We start from the raw sequence: 24,384 nt of genomic DNA on the forward strand, positions 1-24,384 counted from the left end.
TAAAATGGGGGGATTAGCTAAGTAATATTTCAATTCATCAAGAGCTTTTTGACAATCCACATTCAAATTTGAAGCTTTTTCCTTTCTAAGAAATTGAGTGAAAGGAAGAATTCAATCCATGAGTTGTGAAACAAATTGACAAATAGCCTGATTTTTTTCTTGTAAGCTATAGAGTTGAGATATGTTTCTAGGAGGTGGCATGTTGACAATAGCATGAATTTTCTTCTTTTCCACCTCAATACCACAGTGAAATATAATTAATCCTAATAGTTTTTCACTATCCACACTAAAAACACACTTTTGGGGATTCAATCACATGTTATATTTATGAACATGTTTAAAGATTTGATGAAGGATTTTGACATGATCTTGGTCTAGATGTCTACTATTAATTAAACAAAAAATTTAATCAATTTAGTCTTCTTACATAATTAATTTAATTATGCTTATCCTTATCCTTCTTAAAATTAATTAAATTAAATTAAATTAATTTTATCACTATAGTCTAATGATTAATTTGGCAATAAATTAATTATTTCCCTATTTTTCTGAAGTCGTCCAAATCATTATTTCTTATAACTCCAATCAGTTAATTAATTTTGATTAACTAACCTAATCATGTATGATTCTTACAAATCACTTCTTCTAAATCTTCACTTAGCCTAATTAATCCTTCTATAATCATGCTTACCATTATCCTCCAATTTTAAATTCCTCCACTCATTCTCTCTCCTCATGTCACATCCTCCTATCCTTCCCACTTGCATTCTAATCTCTCATTAATCCACTTCCTTAATCATTTGCACATCCCTAATCACCATGATTAGTGGGTAAGTTAACTCTTTGCCATAAATGGCTTTCCCATCTCATCTCCCAACCTTAAATTCCACCCACTTTTTTCTATCCAAGGAATTTTGAATTCCTTAAATTTCCCCAAGCTCTCTCTTCCCAATGAATTTTTAATTCCTTTTCTCTTTTATTCTCCCCACACAATCTATTATTTGATAATTTTTAATTCTCTTGTCCTCTCCCAAGGAATCTTAATTTCATTTTTATTCTCCCAATGTACTTGGGGATCTCTTCCTGATGTACCTTGAGGTGTGTGGAGACAAGAAAAGTCTTTATGGAAAATCTCTTGAATCCCATACCTTGTCCTCTCAATATTATCTCCCACTTTCTCTCAATCCTAGCCCTCCATTTTGGTCTCTCTAATCTATAAATTGGGGTCTCACTTCCTCACAAATCATCCACTTTTCATGTAATCTCATATTGTCCATTTGAGCTTCAAATTCATTCATATCACCCTTATCATGCCCATTTCATCCCACACCTAGATATTCAATCAATCAATTAATCTCACATCCAATCCTTTCTTGTTAAAGTAATGGAGAGAAATCCACAATCCAACCAAGGACCAAACCAATCAAGTGAGGAAAGGGTGCATTATTCACTTCACCAAAGGTCCAATCCAAAGGAGTAAGGGAAGGTATAAAGGTTTCATTTGTATGTTTTGTGCTTTATTTTCATTTCTTGATTATTGTATTCATTTGAATCCTCTAACCCCATTTTCCTTGTCTCCACTTGGCATTAAATATATTTAACTAAGATATCATCAACATAGTCCTTCAAAATCTTATGCATATAGTCACAAAAGCTAAGAATCATAGCATGTTGATAAGTTGCACTTGCATTCTTTAATCCAAAAGGAATGACAACCAAACTTAACATACCCCAAGTTTTTATAAAATCTAATATATATTGATCTCGAGGATTGATAAAGATTTGGTTGTATTCAAAAAATCCATCCATAAAGGATTATAAAGCATGACCAACAATAGAAACAAACTATAATATCAATGTTTGAAAGAGGAAAATCATCTTTCAAATAAGCTTTGTTGAGGCCTTGAAAATAAGCACACATTCTAATCTTGTTATTTGGTTTAGCAATGACAACAATTTTTGAAATCCAAGGAGATTAATCAATAAGACAAATAAAGTGATCTTCTAAGAGTTTTTCAATCTCTACTTTGACAAGTAACATGATCTTGGGATTCATGTTTCTAATATTTTGCTTAACATGCTTAGCGTCAAGATGCAACACAATGTTATGAGTGACACTTTTAGGTTCAACTCAAAGCATTTCTAAATAAGTCCAAGCGAAGAGTTTGGGAAATTCATTTAAAAGAGAAGAATGATTATGGTGTTCATCATCTTCTAGGAAATTTCCAATTATAACAACTTTCTCATTGTTATGAGGATCCATTTTGACATCAATAGTATCTCCTATAAGGAGGTTGTTTTATTGAGGAACATCCATTAACTGAGGATATTTTTGATTCATCTCTATAGTACCATTTGGTAATTCAACATCTTTCCCAAAGTAGGCTTCAACATTAAAACAATAGGGAAATCCTTTATTATGATGATATGAAAGAAGATTATTATAAACTCTTAAGAAAATAGGTAAGGAATCATCTATAGGAAAGATGTAAAATAAAGGTTTACTAGAAGCAAAATCAGCATCAATTAAATGGGCATTGACAAGACAAAGATATTTATAAGAAAAGTGACATTAATATTGATAGATGGTCTACATGATGCTTTGGTGGGCTTTGAAGGATTGTATCCAAGTCCAAACAAAGCCTCTTGTGTATAGATATCTATAGGAATATCAATCTATTGTTTGTTTGTGCCATAATCATTGCCTCTATATCCACTCTTAGCTAAGGTGTGGAAACCATGACCATAAAGAAATACCATTTTTGAAAAAGATGAAAAAGTATTTTAATAATTTGAAGAATTAGTTGAAGTAGAAGCATCCATAAAGTTAGTATTAGATTTCTTAGAAGAATTTGATTCTTTTGTAGGTATCACCATATTATCCTTTTTGGTCTTATGATCAATTGAAGGGACATTATATTCTCCCACAAAAGAATATGTAAAATCTAGTGACCCCAATCATCTTCTAAAACTAACCCTTCATGTGAAGTGATATTTTTAGGAGGAGATGGTGTTTCTATTTGAATTGAAGCATTTAGAGGAGATTGAGATCTGAGTTCAGTTTGCAAGAAACTTTGTAAATTAATATTAGCTTCCAAACTATACATCTCATTTTCATAAATAAATAATTTTGCAAAAAATAGTTGAAGGGACTGCTAGCATAAAACAAATCCAAGGTCTGCCTAGAATAAGGTTATGAGTAAAAGTAATGGGCATGACATGAATGGGTGTAGGTAAAATAACATGTCTTAGCTTAATAAACAAGGCTATAGTGCTAGATTTGTGTGAATTTTGTCATTGATGTCAAACCTGGTAATCCAGTTTGGACCTGATGTCGCATGTTGAGCAACAATGGAAGATAGGTATGTATGTGATGTTGAGAAACAATGGAAGATAGGCATGTATGTGTTATGAAGCAGTAAGGCATGTATGATCTACTACAGTTGCTTCTAGAAGATCCTCTTCTTGTGGAATCTTGTGTTTTTCTTATCATGGTTTGTTTCTAGTTCCAGAATCAGTTATATTAGTCATATTATAGGGTACCAATTATATCAATTGAGTTTGTTGTATTGCTATCAGAATGATTATATTGTACCATGATTTATGATTATATGTTCTAGAATCTGTAGCATCTATATCTTGAAGTTAGGAGTTGTTGTGCTTGGAGTTTATGCTTATGGATCTTGTTGTTATATGAAGCCTAATCAGACTTGCAGGTTATATTTTCCCCTTTTATTGATGTAGTTTCCTCCCAAATTATTCAACGGGGATTTGGGGGCAGCGCCTCGCAAGGGTCAAATGACTTTTATTATTTTATAAATGCATCAGACTCATTATCTTTTCTATTGGCTAACATATTGTAACCCTATTTTTATAACCAACATAGTCTTAATAAAATGGCTAAGGGTTAGGGTTTTCTAGTAGAGATTTCTATAGCAATTTGTAGTGGTATTAAGTTGCAAGGTATTATTGATTGTAATCAGTTCGATTTGCTAGATAATAATATTGGACTCTCTATTTGGTGGATTTAGCCTAAGTTTGGGTGAACCACATTAAAAATTGTCTCCTCACTATTGTTATTTCTGTGTTTTTCATTCCTCTTTTTAATCTTTATTTATATATAATTGATATTTTTGCATGCAATTCCTAACAAGTGGTATCAGAGTAGGTTGTGTTTGATTATTGTCTATAGGAAGGTCTCACAGTTGAGTGGGAGTCTCATTGTTAAGTGGGAGAAATGATGGATGAGGGTAAGTTGAAGGTAGATAAATTCAATGGGAAGAACTAGTAGTTATGGAAGATGTAGATGGAGGATTATCTCTATTAGAAGGATTTACGGAGGTTGGTGAAAGTAAAAGCCAAGAAACCATCAACAATAAGTGATGAGGATTGGGATATTTTGGTTAGAAAGGCACTGGGAAACATTTGGTTGTACCTGGCACCATTTGTGGCATTTAATATAATAGAAGTGAAGACAACAAAATATTTGATGAAAGCAAAATTGAATGAAAACAAGGTATTTCTCATGAAGCGTTTGTTTAATCTGAAAATGATTGAAGGTGGATTTGTGAAAAATAATTTAAATGAGTTTAATATGTAGTTACCAGTCAATTGACTTCTCCAAAGGTAAATTTTGATGAAGAAGTTAGATCCCTCCTAATATTATGTTATTTTCCTAAAAGATGGAATTGTTTGGTAATGGTGGTTAGTAACTCCGTTTATAGTTCTAATACCCTAAAATTTGATGATGTTGTTGGTGTTATTTTGAGCGAGGAAATTCATAGGAAAAGCTTAGGTGGATCCAAATTTTGGAGAAATTGAGCTTAATCTTATGACATTAGGTCCATTCTCTTGGATTTGGATGACCCTTGCCCTTTTCTGGTAATCACGGTATATACATTGGTAATCGGAACTATGTAAAGGAATTGTGTAGAAGTATTGCAGAGGCCGACATGAGCTTATTGATAACGTGTTGGGCTTGGCTGACATGATCTTATTAATAACATGTTGGCCTTGGCCGACACATTATTCTATAATTGTACCCTCTAGTATATATATACATGTTCATGAGTGGTGAATGACAATGAATCAAACAAGAGTGAGTGTGTGTGGTGTACGGAAGATAATTGGCAATGAAATAGGCAATTAATGTTAGAGTTGTAGACAACAAAGGTAATCAGTAATGTAGTAGTCCTTCATTGAATCTGCTGCAGGTCAGAGGTGCAGAGATCTCTAACCAGATCTTCTGTAAAGTCTAAGTTTTGTAATTTGAAATTAAACTTGGAACTGATCTCGTGCATTTGTAGATACAAACTTTCTTAGTTCAACCCTTTCAATTGTAGTGAGCATTTCACCAATTACTCATTTCTTTTTGTATCTGTAGTGAGCAGTCCAACAATGAGCCATTTTTGTAATCTAGCAGTGAGCCACATGTTTGTAAACACAACTATAACTAGTTATATTTTCCTAAGAGTTAACAGTCTTCGTGGTTTTTCCCATTTTGGGTTTTCCACACACGAATTCTAGTGTTTATCTTGTGGTTGTGTTCTTCTTGTTTATTTTGCATCAACTATTTTACTTCAATAAAGTCTATTTGATATTTTGAGGATAACTTCAATTGGTAAAAAAGTTTATTCTTTTAATTAATTGGGAATATTTATTCACCCCCACCCCTTCTAAGTATTCTAGTGCTTTCAACCTGATCAACAATTTGTATCATAGCTTTGGTCCCTTGGTTGGAAAGCCTAACCGCTTGAGCAAGATCCATGTTGGTTGAGCCAACACACCTATATACTTGGATGAAGAATTGAAGATAGCTCTTAAAGATTTGGAAATTGTTGAATCAGAGAATGAACAACTGAAGTAGAATGTTAAGATAGAAAATGAATATGTATAAAAGCTGAGAGAGAAAATCCAAAAATTAAGTTAAGACATAAGGATGTTAATAATCAGTTGAATCAAGAGAATGAGATTATCAAAGACTTGATGCAAAAGATAGAGGAAAATGATAAGACAAAGCAATTCCTGAAAGAGACATTAAAGCTAAAATCCGAAGAATGTGAAAAGCTTGAGTGAGAAGTGAAGAATATGAAGGTACAGAACAAGATCCTTGATAATAACAAGCTCCTGGAAGATTTGATTAGCATGCAACAAGTTAAGTTGGACAAAACTGGACTTGGTTACCATACCAATGTGTGCCCAAATCAGAATGTTAAAAAAGAAAATAAGGAAGTCAAAGCTAATATAGAGAAGAAGTCAGAAGATGAGAAGAAATCTTGGAATTAGAAATCAAATGCAAGATGACCTCTGATCTGATAGCTTAATGCACAAAGGTATTGGTGCAGACAAGGTAAGGAGATCCAATGAAGGACAACCCCACCTTGCAGCCTATAACACAATCACCATGAAATATACCAGTAATCAGTTGACACAACACAATATATAAATAGGAAAAAAAGAAAAAGAGCAATCCTTATAATAGTTTAATGAATTACACATGCCCTCAGGCTTTACACATGCTGGACCACAACCCAGGATTACAAAAAAATTCTTAGAACTCAAATCTATGATCCGTAGATCATCTACTCAACAATTTGGCCTTCGGTAATAGTTTGCACTATCTGCACTTATCCAGACCTCAATCCCCCTAGACTAGAATCTCTCCTGAAATTGCATCTGTTATGAATCTTTTCTTCGTCGGACCTCTATCATCTCAAATCAATCTACTATCTTCCTCTTTATACCATCTACAAGAAACAACAACTCGATCAAGTTGGCCAAAGATCCACCAATTCATAATGAAACATGCAACAATAAGATGTCAAGCCAAATCACCAAGAACATCTCCAACAATGCTTATAACTTCATGTGGACCTCCAAGAACATCAGTTGGTTCCAAAAAAGCATCTCTTAATGATCCACAAGTTACAAAAACCATTCACAATCCAATTCTTCTTCGCTCCACATACTACAAGACCAACCGGTAAGAACACACCAACACCAGACCAATTTTGGAATCAAATCCAATTGCCATGAATCTCAAATATGATTAAGACAATGATCTCCAAGTGCTAAATCCAAAACTACAACTCTAAATTCTCAAACATGAAGAAACACAACAATCTCCAAGAAAATCCATTGGTAACTACTCTGGTGCTCCTGCATTAGACTCTCGAGGTTAAATGAAAAGTAAGTCCCATCACTTGATTTGGTTCGGTGGCCTGTTAGTAGGTACTTGCAACTGCCTTAGGGTTTGGCAATTTGACTATAGGTTCTGATTGCCTCTCCTCAATGATCTACCATACCACCCTTCAGCCTACATGAATTAGGTGATTTGTTCAAGTCTCCACCTGCCAACTCCCTCAAGTTCATGCTCCTAGGTTCGGCGGTTTTCTTGCAAGCCTTGTACTACCTCAATGCTCGGTGATCCGAACAAGTATTGAAGCTACCTCAAGTTATTTTCATCCAACCAGTTCACAAACAACTCTCCCTCCATCAACAGCTCCATAACCAACTCTGATACCACTTGGTGTAGACAAGGTAGGGAGATCCAATGAAGGATAGCCCTGCCTTGCAGCCTATAACACAATCACCATGAAAGATACCGATAACTGATTGACACAACACAAGATATAACCAGGAAAAACAAAAATAGAGAAATCCTTATAATATTTTAATGAGCTACATATGCCCTCAGTCCTTACACATACTGGACTGCAACCTAGGATTACAAAACAATTCTTATAAATCAAATCTATGATCCATAGATCATCTGCTCAACAATTCGGCGTCTGGTAATAGTTTGCACTGATCCGGACCTTAATCCCTTTGGACTTCAGTCCCCCCAGACTAGAATCTTTCTAGAAACTACATTTGTTCTGAATATTTTCTTCTTAGGACCTCTGTTGTCTCAAATCAATCTCCTATCTTCCTCTTTATACCATCCACAAGAAACAACAATTCGATCAAGTCGGCCAAAGATCCACTGGTTCATAATGAAACGTGCAAACAATAAGATGTCAGCCCAAATCACCAAGAACATCTCCAACAATGCTTATAAATTTGTGCGGACCTCCAAGAACATTGGTCAAGTCCAAAACAACATCTCTCAATGATCTACAAGTTATGGAAACCATCCACAATCCAATTCTTCTTTACTCCACATAATGCAAGACCAACCGGTAAGAACACACCAACACTGGACCAATATCAGAATTGATATCTCACCAAAATCAAATCCAATTGCCATGAATCTTGAATATGATTAAGAAAATGATCTCTTAGTGCTAAATCCAAATTTGCAACTCAATTCTCAAACATGAAGAAACACAACAATCTCCAAGCAACTCCATTGCTAACTACTCCAACTGAATGAACTACTTTGGTGCTCCTGCATCAGGTATCCATCTTTTAATGGATATTGTTTTAAATGAAATAAATTTGGACACAAGGTAGTGAATTGTAGAAGTATTCAATGTTATAGTTGCAAGATATTTGGACATAAGGCAAGCCTTTGTAGGAATCATTTTGTGAATCAAAAGCATAACCTCGTTGAAAATAAGAAGAGTTATAACTTTCAAGAACAATGTTATAATTGCAATAACTATGGATACAAGGCAAGTCAATGCAGATACAGATCTTATCCAGTAAGATTTGAGAAGAAAACTTCTAGTTGTTTCAAGTGCAATCAGCCCGAACATTATACTAACCAATGCAGGAAAGGAAATGAGGAAAAAAATGTTGAAAAGAGTGCAATGAATAATGATGAATCGGAGAATAAGGAAAACTTGTTCTGGAGAAAGAAGAATGAGAACAAAGGAAGTGATCCTGAAGTACTAGAATCTGGTGCAGGCACCTCTTCCTCCAAAAATTAATCTTAGAGCTTCGGGTTAGGGGGAGTTTTTATCTGAAAGAAAAATCTCCTAGCCTCCCCATTTGAATGGATCATGTCACTAATCTAGCATGGCAGTGCTTGTGTGGTATCTGATAATCAGAGGAATCATGATGACATCATCAAAAAGATAGTTCTTGGTAGCAAAACCCTAATGAAGCATCTTTAGTAAGATAAGTATCAGTTCTTGAGTTCATTTCTTTCATATTTGTTATATTTGCTTGAGATCATTGCAAATGGTAAAGCAAAAGTAAAGTGAGCAGTGAAGAGAAATCATAGAAGGCAAAATAATCATCAGAGAATCTAGAAATGAAGAGTTTTATATTATGGACAAAGTTCTCCTAGATGAGTTTAGTATGGAGAAGATTAGAATTGTTGAAGCAGGTTTGAAAGATGATGAATTGTAGGGAGTCAAAGAATTAGATGGAAAAGGTTTGAATCTATGGATCAAATTCCCTTGGTTTGACAATGCAGAGGTAAATAGAATAATTCTTAGCCATGTGAGAGACAACTACATCATGTTGGATAAACCCTATCCAATTACAAAGGAAATAATTTCTATGATCACCAACTTGTGCGACAATGGAGAAGTTTTGGCAAAGAAATTGATTTTAAACAAGGAAGTGGAATCCATAACCGACGTAAAGGGTGATCAACAAGCTCTTATCATCAATACAATGATCAACCCTGTAGTGAGGTATGTTGCCTATGACATCGACAACTCTTACAAAGTCTATTTCAGAAATAGGGAAGGAGAGACCTCGGTATTTGCAGTGTATATGGCATATATGTTTGTGATGGAAAATAAATCATTTGACTTATGTGAATTACTGAAAGAATTATTGTTAGAAAATATCAAGATGACAAGAGAGAAGAATTATGCTTTCCAATATGGGTCATTGCTTGTGAGTTTAGTCATGTACTATTTAGAATCCCTTCTGGAAAAAGATAATTTCATTTGGGAATCTGGTGTGTCAATTGGAAGACAAATATTCCAATATCTGAACAATTTGGATAATAGAAAGGATATTTGCAATAATTATTTTAAATCATTGATGGATATGTGGAGAGTTGGCTCAGTTTCTGTTTCTTTCTCTTTTGGTTTTGGAGATTAATCTTTCAGAAAGAAGAAAAGGAGACAATATATTCTTGTTGGTGTTTCAGAGTCAAAGAAAAGCAAGATAGAAAATGTTGTGATGATTGAAGATCTAAAATCCCCTGCAAGAAGAGGAATTTGGGAAGGAAATGAGCAGGAAGTTGGAAACTCAAATGATGAGTCTAATTTGTTAAAGTTGGTTGTCAGTGCAGGTGGAATTCAAAAGATTGGTGTGAAATGGCTAACCTCGATCGAGTAAGACAGAATTGAGAATATTTTGATGAAGCACCTAATCCGAAACAAAATTAGTCTAGAAGATGTCAGTAATTTGCTTCCAGAATCATTTGCTGAGATCTTGAAAGAAAGAATGTCTGAGCAGTCAATTGAAGAAAAAGACCTAGCTATGGAAATTTTGTTGAATGAATGTGCTATTTTGCAAAAGTACTTGTCAAAATTCATAATGGAATGAAGAGATTGTATCCGTGGTGCTAGAAGAATCTATAGATATTGTATCTCTTGACCAGTAGCAACTATGAAGCACAAACATAGAATTGATGTCATTGAAGCTGAATTGATAAGTCTAGGTAAATCTTTTGATTTTATGAATGATAGGGATGGTGAGAAGAGGAAAAGAGTTAATTCTCTTCAAGTTGAGCTTCTTTTCTTGCAAAGGCAGAAATAAGACTTTGTGAGCATATTTTGGAAAGTTAAGGAGATTGTGGAAGCTAATGTAGAACACTTTTTCAGGTTTGCTTGAGAATGCAATAGAGTATGCACATAATCCAACTGCTATGGATAGCTTTTTAAATTCGATTGATTTTCTAGTTGGGTATAGAAGCCTTTCAATGAGTATCAAATTGGCTATACATTCTTGGGAAGTCCTTCTAGAACCAAAGGAAAAGTACAAGCTTATATTTTTGAAGAAGAGCAGCTGAAAGTTTCTTTGTGTAAGATTCACATTTTTTGTTTTATATATCTGTTCTTTCCTTTTTTCATCTGTGGTATCCTTTGTCCTTGATGTCAAAAGGGGGAGAAAGGAATATGAGTTCAAGGAATATGGTTTTGAGGAATTACATGAGTAAGGGGGAGTTGGTGCAATCATGTTTTGAATATGTTTTGCCATTAATGGCAAAGGGGGAGATTGTTAGACTTGTGTGAGTAATGTTGTCATTGATGTCAAACCAGTCATCCGATTCTATATTGGACAGAGTATGTAGGACCAGATACTAGTCTAGACATCATGGATGTTATGGATGTAATTATGCAAACTGTTGTGGTTATGTTTGTGTGGTTCAGGTGTTGTAGTTTTTGGATAGAAGCTATATGTAGCATGGACAACTTTGGGTGATGACCTTTTGAGGTCCCATTGAGTTCTCATTTACCCTAGTATCTTGGTGTTAGGAATTTTGGTTGATCCCGATATCTATTATGTGTCCCAGTGTTAGTAGTTAATAGCTTTGGTATTTATCAAAAGTATCTCTTTGAGTTTTGTGATTGTGGTTTCCTTGGTATGTTTGGAGTCTACATTTTGGAGATATTGTGCTTAATCTTGTGACATTAGGTCCATTCTCTTAGGTTTGGATGACCCTTGCCCTTTTATGGTAATAATGGTATATACATTGGTAATCAAAAGTATGTAAAAGAATTGTGTATAAGTATTGTGAATGTCAACATGAGCTTATTGATAATGTGTTGGGCTTGGTCGACACACTATTCTATAATTGTACCCTCCAGTATAAGTATAAATGTTCATGTGTGTTGAATGAAAATGAATCAAACAAGAGTGAGAGTGTGTGATGTACCAAAGATAGTTGGCAGCAAAAGAAGTAGTGTATGTGAGAGTTGTAGACAGTGAAGGTAATTGGTAGTGCAGTAGTCCTTCACTAGACCTACTACAAGATAGTGGTGTAGAGATCTCTAACTAAATCTTCTGTAAAGTCTAAGTTTTGTAATTTGAGCTTAAAATTGGAATTGATATCATGCATTTGGATATGAAAACCTTCTTACTTCAACCCTTTCAATTGTAGTGAGCATTCTGACAGTTAGTCATTTCTTTTTGTATTTGGAGTGAGCAGTCTGGTAGTGAGCCAATTTTTGTAATATGACAGTGAGCTACCTAGTAGTGAGCCACTTGTTTGTAAACACAACTATAACTAGTTATATTTTCCTAAGAGTTAACGCTCTTTGTGGTTTTTCCCATTTTTGGTTTTCCACGTACAAATTTTGGTGTTTATCTTGTGGTTGTATTCTTCTTGTTTATTCTAAATTAATTGTTTTACTTCAATCAAGTTTGTTTGATATTTTGAGGACAACTTCAATTGGTAAAAACGTTTATTGTTTTAATTAATTGGGAATACCGATTCACCCCCCCTCTCAGTATTCTGGTTCTTTCAACCTAATCAACACAAGGGGCATGAGATTGAATGTTGGGCTACCTTTAAACATGTGGGTAGATGCTATCAATACTATTGTATATTTTATCAATAGAGGTCCTTCAACTCCTTTGGGTTGTGGTATTCCAAGGGAAGAATGGACAAGTAAGAAGGTGAGTTGCTCTTTTCTCAAAACCTTCAAATGTGAAGCATTTGCACATGTAGATTCTGAAAATAGAACCAAGTTGGATATAAAATAAAAAAAGTGGATTTTCGTTGTTTATGGCATTGATGAATTTGGCTATAGGCTTTGGGATGCTGAAAATCTAAAAAATGTGAGAAGCAGGGATGTTTTATTCAATGAGAAGGTGTTGTACAAAGATCAGTTGCAGAAACATGAGAAGAAAGAAAAGGATTTTATGGTGCTAGATGATATTCTAGATAGTAATGTTCCATTGGTTCCTCCTGCTCTGCAACAACAACCAAAAATACCACAAACTCCAGTGAATGTTAGACAATCAACAAGGCTAAGTAGACGTCCTGAAAAGTTATCTCGCTCTTTGTATTCTATTTTGTTAACGGGTGCCTATGAACCTGGAGGATATGATGAAGCAATGCAGGTGGATACAAAGGTTTGTTGGCATTTGCATGAAGATTGCATTAATGAAATGTTATATTGTCATTGATGTCAATTAACCGGTAATGATGTTGTTATAATATTGTTTTCTAGCCGATAGGAAGACCTAGTGAAGGGAAGTGCAACTAGTAGGTGAATTTGTGGAGGAAAATGATATTGCTATGAAATGGAAAGGTGAACTAGTAAAACCTACCTATTGATATGATAAACCCTAACCGATGAAGTTTGGTGAATTGGTTGTATTGATTTATGATCTAATAATGAGTGGTAATGATTGTGACACATATGCATGTTGTATGAGAAGAGTTTCAAATGTTTTTTGGTGCGTAGAGATAACGGTTTTTATCTTGGGAATTGGCAAGTTCATTGCATGTAATGTAAACCATATGATGTTACAGTGTTCAATGAAGCGGTGATCAAGGAGCGATCGAGGATATCTTGAATGATATGCAGTGATTATTATGTAATCTAATGGTCATACTAGAACTGATTTGTTTGTAATCTCTATGAGAGAATTAGGTTTGTGATGGGTCACTGACCTATTTTTTTGTTTATAAGGTCGATGAGTTGTTTTGTTGAAGAGTTTTTAATTTGTAGTTGAAAGTAAGAGAGTGTGGTTGCCAAACCAGATGATGTATCTGCAGTTTGTGTAAAGGCAGAAAGGATTTGAACAGGCAAGTGTAGTGCTATTCAAACAGATCAATAAACCCCTATTGTTTTCTAAAAACTACAACAGTTAAATCCCCTAACTGGGTAAGCTCTAACAAACTTAGTGTTATTCAAATCCTCTAACCAAGTGGTCCATTAGCTTGGATTTCAATTCCTCTACCGAGGTTACTACTAATAGGGTATTGATTCTAATAGGGCATTATAGTCAATCCCTTAACTGGGTGGTCCCTAACGGGATCTATTCTTAACAGGACTTTTGTAAAGCTTTAATAGGCTTGGCTCCTAATAGGGAAAACTTCAGAAAAGTTTAGAATTCTTGTGGGTATTCATCCCTGTCATGGTTTTTCCCATTTGGGTTTCCACGTCAAAATATTGTGTCAAGTGGTGAATGTTTTTTTGGTTATGTTTACTATGGTTGAATTTCTTAACTGCTAAATCCACTTTGATATGTTATGATAACCGACAACAATCTGAAATATGTTTTACTTATGTTAGTAAAGTATTTGGATGTTTTGGTTACAAGGTTTTGAGAGTTTCATAGTTGTTTTACTGTTAGTCTGTTATAATAGTCAACCAGTTTAACTTATCAGTATTATTGCATTTGAAGATCAATATTTAAACCGGTCAATTTAGAGTTTGCATTGAGAGGTTATTTTTGAGATTGGTGAAAGTTTATGTCAGTTTCTATCTACTGATTCACCCCCCTCTTAGTAGTTGACCAGATCCTTATTCTTTCATCATACCATCAATTGGTATCAGAGCATTTTAGGTCCTCCAAGGTCTAAGCCTAGCAGCTTGAGGTAAAGATCTTGTAGACCATGATGAAGAAGGAAGGTCCAAAGTTTAATAGAGAGAACTACAAGATATGGAGTGATAGAATGAAAATTTATATCAAGAGTCTAGGAAGACAATATTGGGAATATGTTGGTACTCAATATGGTGCACCTAGTGGGATTATGACTGATGATCAGAAGAAAGAGCAACAAGAAAACAATCAAGCACTGGAGGCTATTATCAGTTCTTTGTCTGATACATAGATGTCCATGGTCTGGAGACTGCATATGAGGTATGCAAGAAACTTGAAGAGATCTATAGCGGTGATGAACGTGTGAAGATTTCCAAAGAATAGAGTCTGAGAGGAAAATTTGATGACATGAAGATGTTGAAGGTAAGAATATCCAATAGTATGGTCAGAGGATAAAAGAAATAGTTGGTGAGATCAAGAGTGTTTGTGGTAAAGTGGAGGATTTCATAGTAATTAGTAAGATGTTGACAACCCTGCTACCGGTCTACGCTATCTGAGTTGCAGCCATTGAGGAGCTAAAATCTATTGACAAAACTAAGGTAACCCTTGACTCCATCATTGGTAAGCTTACTTCTCTTGAATTAAATAGTTATGATGGTAGTGTTCAGAACTCTGAATTTGCATTTAGAGCTTCAGTTTCTAACCCATCTATGAGGAAAAGTAGAGATGTGAGTCACAACTATGATGAAGACAATTTGGTTGAGCTTGAAGAATCATTGGCCAAGTGGTTGCCCAAAGGTATCGGTAAGTACAGAGGTAAACTACCTTTGAAATGTTTTGATTGCAACAAGATTGGACACATTGCAGCTAACTGTCCTAATGGTGACAATGAACATAAGTGTGAGAAGTTCAAGAAGTACAAGGGAAAAGGAAAAAGAGATTGTCTTATCGCAGTTGATGGTGATAACACTTATGAGGAATCTGAGGGTGATGCTAATGAAGACATTGTCTTTGTAGCCATTAAAGAGGAAACATATGATCATAAAGCATTGTATGGATAATTCTGATGATTGGATCATTGATAGTGGTTGTTCACATCACATGACCGGTGATCGAAGCAAATTTCTTTCCTTGAAGGAATTTGATGGAGGATTTGTGAGATTTGGTAATGACTCACCTTGCATGGTAAAAGGTAAGGGAACTATCTCTCTTAATAGAAAGAGAAGTACAAATGATGTCTACTTGGTTGAAGGGCTAAAGCACAATCTTTTGAGTGTTGGTCAACTTAATGACAGAGGATATCCATTGGAGTTTAAGAATGGAATATGCAAAATCTATGGGAGCAAAGGTGAACTGATTGCAACCAACAAGTAGACTAAAGGTAACCTATTTCACCTGAATCCTAAAGTCAACAACTATTTAATTGCTAAAGTAGATGATAGTTGGTTTTGGCATAGGAAATTTTGCCATATAAATTTTGATAACATTGTCAAAGTGAGTAAGTCCAAGACAGTGAGAGGTTTGCCTCAATTGGACAGACCAGTTAATGCTATATGTAAGGAATGTCAGTTGGGAAAGATGACATCCTCAACTTTTAAGAGAAAATCATTTTCAGTGGAACATTTGTTAGATTTGGTTCATACAGATCTTTGTGGACCAATCAGGACCAAAAGTATTCAAGGTGACAGATATTTTATGATCTTCATTGATGATTTCTCAAGAATGATGTGGGTCACATTCTTGAAGGATAAAACAAAAGCATTTAGTAAGTTCAAGACATTCAGGGCCTTAGCTGAAAAGGAAAGTGATAAGAAGATAAAGTGTCTAAGGAATGATCAAGGTGGTGAATTCACTTATATGGAATTCACTAGATATTTTGAAGAAAATGGTATCAAATGACAGATTTCTGCACCAAGGACACCACATCAGAAGGGTATTTCAAAGAGGAAAAACCGGTTAGTTGTTGAAGCTGCTAGAATGATGTTCATACAAGGAAGTGTAGAAAAAAAATTCTGGAGAGAAGCTTTCAACACAACTCTCTGTACTATGAACCGGATTTTAGTAAAGAGAGGTAAGAATAAGACTCCTTATGAATATTGGTATGGTAGATCACCTAATGTTAGTTACTTTAAGATATTTGGCAGTAAATATTTTATTAAGAGAGGTGACTATGTTAGCAAGTTTGAGTCTAAAAGTGATGAAGGCATATTTCTTGGTTACTCCACCAAGATTAAGGCCTACAAATGTTATAACAATTGGATATAGAGAATCATTGAGAGTGTTGATGTTCAAGTGGATGAGTATCCTGAAGTCTCTGGGGAAACCAATATGGAGAAAAAGGATGAAGATCCTTGCATTATGATTTTGGAACCAAAACTGGTGAAACTTGAAACTAGTAAAGAGAATGTTGTTGTACCAGTTCAACTGGGATAGGTAGATTCAAAATAAGATGATGATAATGAAGAAGAAGAACCTGAAGATAATGATCATATTATTTCAAGGTATGTCAAACTCAATCACAATCCTAACCAGATTATTGGAGATAAGGATACAAGAGTATTAACCAGAAGGAGAATTAGAGAGAATTCCTGCATGATCTCTACTATTGAGCCTAGAACTGCTAAGGAAGCATTTGGAGATGATCACTGGATTAAATCTATGGAGGAGGAGCTTGATCAAATTGAGAAGAACAATACATGGACCCTAGTACCTAGACTAGTGAATAAAAATGTGATACGTACTAAGTGGGTATTCAGGAATAAACTAAATGAAGATGGAGTAGTAGTTCGAAACAAAGCTAGATTGGTTTGCAAATGTTATGCACAAGAAGAAGGAGAAGACTATGGTGAGACTTTTGCACTAGTTGCTAGACTGGAAGGTGTTGGGACTTTAACTGCATTTGCAGCATATAAGGGATTCAAAGAATATTAGATAAATGTGAAGTCAACATTTTTGAATGGGATACTGGAAGAAGAAGTATACATTGAGCAACCAGATGGCTATGCTTTGACTCATGCAAAAGACATGGTATGCAAATTGTACAAGGCACTACATGGTTTAAAGCAAGCACTGAGAGCATGGTATGAAAGGCTACATTCACACCTGATTAGGATAGGTTTTCATAGAACTAGTGAAGATAGTAACATATATCTCAAATCTAAAGGAGATAAGATACTGGTTAGTGAAGTGTTTGTGGATGATATCATATTTGGAGGCAATGATGACATGAGAAATGACTTTGCAAATGAAATGAAAAGTGAGTTTGAGATGTCTTTAGTGGGAGAGATAAAAAAATTCATAGGCTTGCAAATACAATAAATGAAGAGTGGTATTTTAATCACACGGTCTAAATATGTGAAAGAGGTATTAAAGACATTTAGAATGAGTGACTGTAAACTAGTTGGGACACCAATGGTTATAGGTTGTAAATTGTCTAAGGAAGATGAAGCCACATCTGTTGATGAAAAGGAGTACAGATCAAAGATTGGGAAATTGCACTATGTTGTTCACAGCAGACCAGATATATCTCATGTAGTTGGTTTAGTTGCTAGATTTTAGAAGAATCCAAAGGAAACACATTTTATAGCAACCAAGAGGATATTTAGATATTTGAAAGGTACTATTGACTATGGATTATGGTATCCATATGCAGGTAACTTTGATTTGAAGGTGTATACAGATGCAGACTGGGTAGGTAATGTTGATGATAGGAAAAGCACAACCGGTGGAGCATTCTTTCTTGGAGGAAGACTTGTTTCATGGAGTAGCAAGAAGCAAAGCTATATATCATAGTCTACTACTGAAGCTGAGTATGTTGCAACTTATATGAATTGTACCCACGCTATCTGGATGAAACACATTCTGGAAGGATTGAAGATGAAGTTTTCAGATCCAGTAAAGATCTTATGTGACAATACCAGTGCCATAAATATTTCAAAGAACCCTATTTTGCATACCCAAACCAAGCATATTCAATTGAAGTATCATTTCTTGAGAGAAAATGTGAAGAGTAAAGATGTGTTATTGGAGCATGTTTCTACCAAGGAGTAACTTGTAGATATCTTTACTAAACCTCTTCCTAAGACTACTTTTGAGTATCTTAGAAGTCAGCTAGGGGTTGTTGTGTGTGTGAAAAGTGGACTTGTATCTATATCTGGAATACACAACACTTCAATTAAGTTATTAGATGCATGGTTAGTAAATCAATAATCAATGAATAATAAACCATTACAAAGCGACCCATTGCCTTCTAGTAGATGCGAGTTTAGATTTCTCTCAGATTGCTAAGCTATCCAGTGACTAGACAACACCTAAACTAAGGATTTTAAAATCTATATGAGCATGAATATGAGCTAAATGGATGCAAGATGTAAGCTAGATATGCAAGATTAATCTAACATGATTTAAGCAATATACGAATATTTAAGCTAAATGATTTAAGTAATATGAAATAACTAATATGCAATATATCAATGCAAATTCTCAATGAACCTAGAGAGAAAACAACATAATAACAATATATTCTCCAAGATCCTTGAATGAGAGATGAGAGCCTAAATTTATAGAAAATTCAGAAAGAAACCAAAGGCTGAGATCAAATGATGATGAGCAGTCAAGATTTTCCAAGATGAAGCACAATCCAGGTGAATTGATGTGATTGGATGCTTTTCTCAATTTTAAAGGAAATTGAACTAAAATTAAGATAAAATCAGGGAAAACTGATTTATTCTCTATTTCATTCAATTTTAATATTTAATTGTTTTAATTGCTTTCTTTGAGATTATTTATCAATTTTTATTTTTTTTCAAGATTATCTCCAATTGATTTCTTTTCTCAAATTTTAATTCTTTTTCTCAAATTAATTCCTCTTTTTGATGATTTAATGGCAAATTGATTTATTTAATTAAATATGCTAGGATTTTCAATAAAATAAATAGGACAATTGTTTAAAAATGATTTACTTGGAATGATTTAATTAATTAAATAAATAATTAATTAATATTGGTTCATTAATTTACCATGTGACATTGATGATTTTATAAATTAATTGTGTGCTCAAGATTTATTTTAATTGCCTTTGGTTAGGACCTTGGTGATGTTGTCAGGATTAGGTGGCCTATGGTTTAGATGACCATTTTTAGGGTATTATAGTTGTACCCCTATATGAGGTCAATTAAGAATGATGTAGATTACATCAGTCCCGGAGCTACTTGTAGACTTTTACAATAGGATTGGTGTAGATTGGAGTTATTTCATAGGGCGAGTATCAAGTTGTAGGTTGATGATGCTTAAACAATGAAGTTTGACATTGCATGTTTTACTTTCACTTTGGTATTGCTATCAAAGGGGGAGAAGAACTATGTGATTATGGGGAGAAGAATTGTATGATTGATCTATAGCCAATTACTAGCTAAAGACAAGGAGAGTACATGGTAAAATGTAAACTAGGATTCCTATTCACAATCATAGCAATCAAGGGTATTGATACTTGTATTGCCATCAATGCCAAAGGGGGAGATTGTTGGCATTTGCATGAAGATTTCATTAATGAAATGTTATGTTGGCATTGATGTCAATTAAATGGTAATGATGTTGTTATAATATTGTTTTCTAATCGATAGGAAGAGCTAGTGAAGGGAACTGCAACCGGTAGGTGAATTTGTGGAGGAAACTGGTATTGCTATGAAATGGAAAGGTGAATCGGTAAACCCTACCCCTTGATATGATAAACTCTAACCAATGAAGTTTGGTGAATCTGTTGTATTGGTTTATGATCTAATGATGAGTGGTAATGATTATGACATGTATGCATGTGTTGGCAATTGACACTCATTGGATTCATTTTGTTGTCATTGATGGCAACAGGATATGATGGAAGTCATAAACTGGCACTAGGAGGCATATACCGGCAGTTACCGGCTTTGGAGTATTTAGGGATACACTGACACCGACACTGACACTAGCATCAATACTTCTTTGGAAGCCGACATCAAGGAGGATTTACTTAAATCATTTTGTAATTAATATTGTCAAGGCCAAAATTAAATATCTTTTGTAAATGTATTGTAAGCCGACATAAAGCATATCATTTGTAATAGGTATATAGGTTAGTCTGCTAGGTTATTTTTGTAAGGAAGTGAGACATATGAAATGTGTGGATATAAGAGAATATAGCAGAACTATATGATGCGAAATATGTGTATGAATATCATTTTGTATGCAAGTAGTATATCATGAAATGATCTATAGATAGCTTGGAAAGCATTCTTGGAGGGGAAGAGATACTGGTAGTAGTTCAGAGTTTATGAACCGCTACAGAGAAGAACTAGAACCAGAACTCTATTTGGCATAGCAGATGCAATTTTGAGTTCATTTTTAGTAATTTACTTTGGTAGAAAGCTTGTAGTCAGTGAGGCTCTTTAGTGATGAGCAGTATGCTCTAGGCAGTGTGCCTTCTTGCAAGTGCAGGCCTCTGTTATAAGTAATATCTTCATATGGCCAATGAACTGATATTGTGGGTCACAAATCCCACCATGGTTTTTCCTCATTGAGGTTTTCCATGTATAAATTCTATGTGTTATGGTGTTCATTTATGTGGATGGTTTATTTGTTTACCAATTTATATATGCATGCTCTAGAAAGTTAAAAATTATTCATTCCAGTAGAACACTGATTCACCCCCCCTCTCAATGTTCTTGGATCCCAACAATTGGTATCAGAGCCTGGTACCTCGAAAGAATTTTAACAACTCGAGGAAGATCTTGAAACTAGAATCTTTGAACATGGCTATGGAGAAGCAACTTGAGATGGCTCGTGAGGATTATGATGTTGAAAGGATGAAGAACTTGAGAGTGCAAGAAGAATTGAATTCTACAAATGAATTCATTCGTATCTTGCAAGAAAGGTTATCATCTTCTCAAGCCAAGAGAAGAGATCTTTTGCAACAATCGGATAATGAGGAGAAAAATTCTCTTAAGGAACAATGTCAAAAACTAAGTGAAGCAAACATTCTCATGAAGAATGAAATGCAAGATCTGACTATGAGGCTATCTGAAGATATTGAGGATAGAAAGAAGAAGGAAGATAATCTTGTTATATCTCTAAAGAACAAATTTGATGAATGTGGTAGATCAACACATGAGAATAATTTATTGAGAACTGATTTGGCACACTCCCGAAACAATGAACAAGAACTTGAAAGAGAAGTAACCACTTTGAGAGATGATCTGATACTGTAAGTGAGTATAAATAAAAGTTTAGGATCAGTGATGCATAGTTGGATGACTTATTGAAAAGATAAAGACAGATTGATGATTCAATAGGAATTGGATTTGTACAAGGTGAAAGCTTCGGTACTACAAATGATTAGACAACCAATATGCATAACTCATCAAAACAGAGAAAACCGGTAAGACAATCTAATGCTTATAAATTCAATGGTAGATGTTTTGTTTGCAATAAGTTTGGGTATATGGCTAAAAAATGTAGAAATAAGGCAAATCAAAACTACAATTATGTTCCTGGTCAATGCACAAACTACAAAAAATATGCTCATAGATTAGAAGATTGTAGAATGAATGCTAAATGTTATGCATGTGGAAAGTTTGGACATTTTTCTAATCATTTTAGGTCAAGAAATGATACCGGATATGTCAAAGCAATTTAGAAGAACAAAGTTACATGTTATGCATGCAACAAAATAGGCCATATTGCTAAGTATTGCAGAAGCAAGACTCAACTAGTTAATAATGATAATGAGAAAGGAAAGAAGAAGGTAGATACAATACAACAAAATCACACCAAGAGATGGGTTAGAAAATCTGAAGAATCAAGTGGAGATGAATCTATACTGACAAATCCACCTGTAGAACAAATTATTCCTCCACTAGCAGGAAATTCCACCAGTAACTGAGGCATAAGCCTTAGGGGTTGGCAAAGTCATTGCTAAATCCTGCAGACTACCCCAAAAGAGATCTAAGAAATAGATCTGGAGAATTGTGTTCATCATCGATGAAGGTTCACCTGACACATAACTGTGAAACTGACATCCATAGGGTTGTTGGTGAAGCATTTATTATAGAAAATTAGGGTTTTATTCATTGATAAAAGAGGGTAAGTGAATTCGTTTTCACTCACCAAGCATTCAAGCATTCAGAGCGAAGTAAAGACGAGTCAAGAGCGAGCATAAGCATAGTGAAAAGCTTTCGAGCAGTTATCAAACTTTTACCAACACTCACTTTCAGGTATTTTTTGACATGGCATCTGGATCTTCAGATCTTACTTTTATTGCAAATCTCACCATTTTCAAAGTCAAGGATAGGTTAAGACCAATATTTAAGGAGGTTCCTAAATTGCTAAACAGGAAGACTCTGTGGGAGCATTTTCTAGGGTTCCTGATGACGTAATGTATGTCAAAGATGTGAGGGCATACATTCATTACACCCTTGAGGATTTGGGAAATGAAGACATCAAAACCATGTATCAATCTACGATACTGGGTGACTCTCGAACCATCAAACCAAAATTTAAAGCAATTGAGGATCTAGGGTTAACCAACATTCTATACATACCAGAATTCAAATATGAGGTTATCAGATATGTTCTGAGCAGGGTTCACAACAAATTTATTTGGCTAGATAGGCCTTACATGATTATGAAGGAGGCAATTCAAGCTGTCACCGGCTTACCTAGGGTCGGACAAGAACCTGGTAAGAAAATTTCCAACACAGAGGTCAAAAAACTCACCAGTTCTACACTTGATAGCAGATCAATGAGGATAAGCACAATCACTGACACACATATAAAGTTTGCAAGCATGATCATAGGTTACAAGGTAACTCAATCCAACCGATTGAATTATGTTGCTAGTTCATGCATTCATGCTACATATCAAAGGCTCAGGAATAATGTGAAGTATGATTTATGTGAGTGGATGAGGAGTGAGTTAATGTTAAACCTTTGAAAGATAAAGGGAATCAAGAAAGGAACTTTTAGATATGGAAACTTGATTGTTTGTTTAATGCTTTACTTCCTAAATGAGCTACTTGGTCTAGGGAAGAAGCATCAAGCTCATGACATACCAGTAGGTGTGTAGATCAAGGAAGCTATCACTGGTCTTGGTATTGACAGAGATGAGAAACTTTGGGGTTATTTTAAGACTTTTCAAGAAAACATGAGGCAAAGGGAGAGAATTTTAAAGAACATTGTGGAGAAGTATTCCACCAATATCTATTTCATGGTAAAAACCAATGAAACTCTTATGGAAGTAGTTGAACCTAGGAAAATCTGGATTACTAAGCTTGGATATGAAGTGGATGATAGCATTTTTGAAATATATGCAAAGATGTTGTTAGATGCCCCATTAGATGATAAGACAAAACATTTTGGTACATTAGGAGAGAAGGCTCTTGAAGTGAAAACCAGTTTTAATAGGAAAAGAAGAGAGAAGAAAATAGAAAAGATGTTTGCATATGTACAAGATGTGATTTATAAGAGAGACACTCAACTGGGCTCTAAATCTAAACAGACAGCTAAACCAGTAGAGGTTGGTACTGCGGAAGTAAAGAAGCCACAAGTTCATATTTACCCTATCACTTCAGACTCTAATCCTAAGGATAATGAACCTCTGGCTTTTAGAAGGGTACAAAGGAAGAATGTGGTAAAACCACTAGTAGACCAGAAGAAGGCAGAGCCTAGGAGGAGACTTGTCAGAAAGGCAACTAATCCTACTAAACCTCCACCACCGACAAGGAAGTCTATGCAAAAGAGGAAACCAACCACACCGACAACCACAAACAAAAAGAAGAAGAGTGATGATACTGGAACCAGTAAGACCAAAATGACCTATGCTGAGATTATTGATGAAATTACAAAAGATGGAATATTGAAAAATATATCAAAGTATTATGAAGATTTAGAAGAGAATGAGAAAAATGAATTAGAAGAGGCTATTGTGTTGTATATAGACATTTATAA

Source organism: Cryptomeria japonica, chromosome 7 (genome assembly GCF_030272615.1).
Source record: "Cryptomeria japonica chromosome 7, Sugi_1.0, whole genome shotgun sequence".
NCBI classification, from domain to species: domain Eukaryota; kingdom Viridiplantae; phylum Streptophyta; class Pinopsida; order Cupressales; family Cupressaceae; genus Cryptomeria; species Cryptomeria japonica.